The sequence below is a fragment of the Bombina bombina genome, chromosome 2 (assembly GCF_027579735.1).
Source record: "Bombina bombina isolate aBomBom1 chromosome 2, aBomBom1.pri, whole genome shotgun sequence".
NCBI lineage: Eukaryota > Metazoa > Chordata > Amphibia > Anura > Bombinatoridae > Bombina > Bombina bombina.
Window position 1 is genome coordinate 797,600,109 of NC_069500.1, and position 6,100 is coordinate 797,606,208.

Consider the following 6,100-nt stretch of genomic DNA (forward strand, 5'->3'; position numbering starts at 1 on the left):
GGTGTATACCCTTATATTATAGGGGGCGGGGATTAATTAACTGTACTGCGACACAGGTTATCTTGATCAGTAATTAGGTATGTAAATGGGGTTAGCAGTATACACAAACATACTTTCTCTTAACAAAGTTTACTCGTCATGTAAACAAAATGCGAATAGAGATTTAGCTGGTCCAGAGGGAGATGAATCATATGAACAGGACCCTGGAAGAGCAGTGATTCTGGTAACATCTACCTTTGAAGCAGACTTGGAAGATGACAAGTATTAGTAAGGCATTCTTAATAAATTCTACAGTTTTATTTGTTTTTAATATTTTGGAGGTAAGGTTAAACAAATACAAAATAAACTTTAAAATAAAAAACACCTTGCTTGACTATATAATATTAATGCTAGGATTGATCATTTTAAAATAACTTTAATTTCTGGATAGGTGAATAATGTTATTTTTTTGTGTCCACAGGAAATGTATAAGAAGAACAAGACAATCAATAAAGATTTTTTGCTTTTGGGGTTTGAGAATATTCAAAACTTCAAAGGTTTACTCTTTTTTTTTGTTCTTCATTCTTTATTGTTTGACAATAATAGGAAATCTACTGATTATCTTTTTAGTATGTGTGAGTTACCAAGTACAATCACCCATGTATTTTCTACTTAGCCATTTGTCGGCCTCAGACATTCTGCTAACAAGCACTGTTATTCCAAACATGTTACGTGTTCTACTGGAAGAAGGGAGTTCAATTCCTGTTAAGAGCTGCCTCACCCAGTTTTATGTATTATGCATTTCAACTATTGCAGAGTGTTTTCTTCTCATGATGATGTCTTATGATCGATACCTGGCTATCTGTAGTCCGTTACGCTATACTTCAATTATGGACAACAATCTTTGCCTCTCCCTTGCAATCGTATCTTGGATTTTAGGTATAACGTTACCTTTAATTGCAGTCATTCCCGTATTTAAATTAGTTTTTTGTGGTGCCAATATAATCGACCATTTCTATTGTGATTTTGCCCCATTAATGGAGCTTTCTTGCTCAGACACTTATCTAGTAGAAATGGAAGTATTTATGTCTTCTATCCCTACCGTGATCATTCCATTCATTTTTATTACTGTAACTTATATCTACATATTTTTTACTATCATTAAAATACCATCCACCACTGGAAGAAAAAAGGCATTTTCAACGTGCAGTTCTCACCTGGCAGTTGTATCTGCTTATTATGGCACATTAATTATTAAATACATGGTTCCCTTCAGAGGACATTCAAATGACTTAAATAAAGCTGTGTCTCTTCTATACACAGTGTTTACTCCATTGTTTAATCCAATAATATATAGCCTGAGGAATCAAGATATTAGGATAGCTATGAAAAAGCTATTTATAACAAAGAGCTAAAGATACATATTTTTTAATCTGATAATTGCTCACAACAAAATACTTTTATTTCTTGTTCATAACTCAACGTCTTGAAAGTGTTCTAAGTTTTTTTTTATTATTCAAATCAGGAAAGATATTTATCATATGTTCCCCTAACCACTCTCTTTCTTTAACCCATTAAAAAGTAAAATTAAATAACCTACACATTCACATATCCAGTTGGATCCTCTTTCATTATAGTACAGTATTTAGCAGAGCTATTATTATTATTTATTTGTATAGTGCCGCAAATTCCGTGGTTCTACAGAGAAATCTGGATCATGTTCTACTAAGCATTTTACCTCAACATAACATAACAAACTGTATAAGGAAAGCCTTTATGAACTTATATAACTTTTGAGATTTATTAAAAATGAAAATCTTGTAAGTTCTATTAGTGTGTATATATGCTTAGTATTTTATTTTATAATATTTAGATTGGACATTTTTTAGGTAAGTACCAGAGCTCCCCATACAGTCAGTTTTACAACCTAATTTACTGTTTTGATTCACCTTAAAATGTTATCTAATAAAAATGCAAGTCAAACAAAGCGTATGCTTTTGTCCAAAAAATGTAAACTTGTGTTTACTCCAGTGGAGTTATTTATGAGTCATCACTGATTGGCAAGTCTAAAATGCAAGTCTGTCAAAAGAACTGAAATAAGGGGGCAGTCTGCAGAGGCTTAGATACAAGGTAATCACAGAGGTAATAAATATATTGATATCACAGTGTTGGTTACGCAAAATTGGGGAATGGATATTAAAGGTATTATCTATATTTTTAAACAATAAAAAATCTTGAGTAGACAGTCCCTTTAACAAAGTGAGAGTTATTTTCTCATGGTGTTGGGAAGCAACAATGAGTCAGGATCTATCAATCTCCCTATCCTTCAAACCAATGTGTCATTGTATATAATTAAAGTTCTCAGTTATGAGCAGTTTTGAGGTTAGCAATAAGGCCTGGGAAAAGTGGTGTTGATACCAGAAGATTTGGAGCCAGCAAACCTCCCAGTCTAGTGGATAGCAAGACTACAAGAGAAGATTTTTCTGAATAAAGTAACATTAGGGCCCCTATTTATCAATGGTGTTGCGGACCTGATCCGACAGTGCGGATCAGGTCCGCAAAACCTCGCTAAATGCGGAGATCAATACGCTCTCCGCATTTAAAATGTGAGCTGCTGGTGCAACGCCGCCCCCTGCTGACTCGTGGCCAATCGGCCGCCAGCAGGGGGTGTCAATCAGCCCAATCGTACTCGATCGGGTTGATTTCTGGCGATTCCTGTCCGCCTGCTCAGAGCAGCCGGACAGGGTTATAGAGCAGCGGTCTTTAGACCGCTGCTTCATAATATGTGTTTCTGGCGAGTCTGAAGACTCGCCAGAAACAGGGGCCCACAAGCTCCATTCGGAGCTTAATAAATTGGCCCTTAGATGTAAGAAATCTACAAAGTATTAAGTAATACCAGAATCTTTAGAAGTAAATATTATTGTGCCTAACATATCAAAAGTATATTTTGCTGTATTTTCTTTGTGGTTTGTATACATATTGTTTTGCACTTTTTTATCTTTGAATATTTTTTCAATACAGGTTTTGTAATACTTTTTCTACGCAATATGAATTTTTTGTATTGTTGTTTTCTTTGTCCTCTTTCCAAAAACAATTAGGCCTAGATTTGGAGTTTGGCGTTAGCCGTGAAAACCAGCGTTAGAGGCTCCTAACGCTGGTTTTAGGCTACCGCCGGTATTTGGAGTCGTGTAGGTAAGGGTCTAACGCTCACTTTTCAGCCGCGACTTTTCCATACCGCAGATCCCCCTACGCCATTTGCGTATCCTATCTTTTCAATGGGATCTTTCTAACGCCGGTATTTAGAGTCGTTTCTGAAGTGAGCGTTAGAGCTCTAACGACAAAACTCCAGCCGCCGAAAAAAAGCAGGAGTTAAGAGCTTTCTGGGCTAATGCCGGTTCATAAAGCTCTTAACTACTGTACCCTAAAGTACACTAACACCCATAAACTACCTATGTACCCCTAAACTGAGGTCCCCCCACATCGCCGCAATTGGATAAAAAATTTTTAACCCCTAATCTGCCGACCGCCACCTACGTTATCCTTATGTACCCCTAATCTGCTGCCCCTAACACCGCCGACCCCTGTATTATATTTATTAACCCCTAACCTACCCCCCTCAATGTCGCCGCCAGCTACTTACAATAATTAACCCCTAATCTGCCAACCGCAAAGCGCCGCCACCTACGTTATCCTTATGTACCCCTAATCTGCTGCCCCTAACACCGCCGACCCCTATATTATGTTTATTAACCCCTAATCTGCCCCCCTCAACGTCGCCGACACCTGCCTACACTTATTAACCCCTAATCTGCCGAGCGGACCTGAGCGCTACTATAATAAAGTTATTAACCCCTAATCCGCCTCACTAACCCTATCATAAATAGTATTAACCCCTAATCTTCCCTCCCTAACATCGCCGACACCTAACTTCAATTATTAACCCCTAATCTGCCGACCGGAGCTCACCGCTATTCTAATAAATGTATTAACCCCTAAAGCTAAGTCTAACCCTAACACTAACACCCCCCTAAGTTAAATATAATTTAAATCTAATGAAATTAATTAACTCTTATTAAATAAATTATTCCTATTTAAAGCTAAATACTTACCTGTAAAATAAACCCTAATATAGCTACAATATAAATTATAATTATATTATAGCTATTTTAGGATTAATATTTATTTTACAGGAAACTTTGTAATTATTTTAACTAGGTACAATAGCTATTAAATAGTTAAGAACTATTTAATAGTTACCTAGTAAAAATAATAACAAAATTACCTGTAAAATAAGTCCTAACCTAAGTTATAATTAAACCTAACACTACCCTATCAATAAATTAATTAAATAAAATACCTACAATTACCTACAATAAAACCTAACACTACACTATCAATAAATAAATTAAATACAATTTCTACAAATAACTACAATGAAATAAACTAACTAAAGTACAAAAAATAAAAAAGAACTAAGTTACAAAAAATAAAATTAATTAAGGTAGGAATATTCTGATTGGCTGATGGAATCAGCCAATCAGAATCAAGTTCAATCCGATTGGCTGATCCAATCAGCCAATCAGATTGAGCTCGCATTCTATTGGCTGATCGGAACAGCCAATAGAATGCGAGCTCAATCTGATTGGCTGATCAAATCAGCCAATCGGATTGAACTTGATTCTGATTGGCTGATTCCATCAGCCAATCAGAATATTCCTACCTTAATTCCGATTGGCTGATAGAATCCTATCAGCCAATCGGAATTCGAGGGACGCCATCTTGGATGACGTCCCTTAAAGGAACCGTCATTCGTCGGGAGACGCCGGAAGAAGAGGATGGATCCGCGTCGGCTGCTTCAACATGGACCCGCTCCGCACCGGATGGAAGAAGATCGAAGATGCCGCTTGGATGAAGATGTTTGCCGGTCCGGATGTCCTCTTCTTGCCGGATAGGAGGAAGACTTTGGACCCTCTTCTGGACTTCTTCAGTGGATGTCTAGCCCCCGCTTTGGTTGGATGAAGATATCGGAGCCAGGACCGATCGGTGATACCCGGTGAGGTGAAGACAAGGTAGGAAGATCTTCAGGGGCTTAGTGTTAGGTTTATTTAAGGGGGGTTTGGGTTAGATTAGGGGTATGTGGGTGGTGGGTTGTAATGTTGGGGGGGGTATTGTATGTTTATTTTTACAGGCAAAAGAGCTGATTTTCTTGGGGCATGCCCCGCAAAGGGCCCTGTTCAGGGCTGGTAAGGTAAAAGAGCTTTTAAATTTATTAATTTAGAATAGGGTAGGGCATTTTTTTATTTTGGGGGTCTTTGTTATTTTATTAGGGGGCTTAGAGTAGGTGTAATTAGTTTAAAATTGTTGTAATATTTTTCTTATGTTTGTAAATATTTTTTTATTTTTTGTAACTTAGTTCTTTTTTATTTTTTGTACTTTAGTTAGTTTATTTCATTGTAGTTATTTGTAGAAATTGTATTTAATTTATTTATTGATAGTGTAGTGTTAGGTTTTATTGTAGGTAATTGTAGGTATTTTATTTAATTAATTTATTGATAGGGTAGTGTTAGGTTTAATTATAACTTAGGTTAGGACTTATTTTACAGGTAATTTTGTTATTATTTTAACTAGGTAACTATTAAATAGTTCTTAACTATTTAATAGCTATTGTACCTAGTTAAAATAATTACAAAGTTGCCTGTAAAATAAATATTAATCCTAAAATAGCTATAATATAATTATAATTTATATTGTAGCTATATTAGGATTTTTTTTACAGGTAAGTATTTAGCTTTAAATAGGAATAATTTATTTAATAAGAGTTAATTAATTTCATTAGATTTAAATTATATTTAACATAGGGGGGTGTTAGTGTTAGGGTTAGACTTAGCTTTAGGGGTTAATACATTTATTAGAATAGCGGTGAGCTCTGGTCGGCAGATTAGGGGTTAATAATTGAAGTTAGGTGTCGGCGATGTTAGGGAGGGCAGATTAGGGGTTAATACTATTTATGATATGGTTAGTGAGGCGGATTAGGGGTTAATAAGTGTAGGCAGGTGTCGGCGACGTTGAGGGGGGCAGATTAGGGGTTAATAAATATAATATAGGGGTCGGCGGTGTTAGG

General features: G+C 36.1%; 1 pseudogene; it reads left to right on the forward strand.

The window, feature by feature from the left end:
- Positions 1-463: 463 nt before the first annotated feature.
- LOC128647285 (olfactory receptor 11L1-like) lies at positions 464-1,394 on the forward strand (annotated as a pseudogene).
- Positions 1,395-6,100: the final 4,706 nt, after the last annotated feature.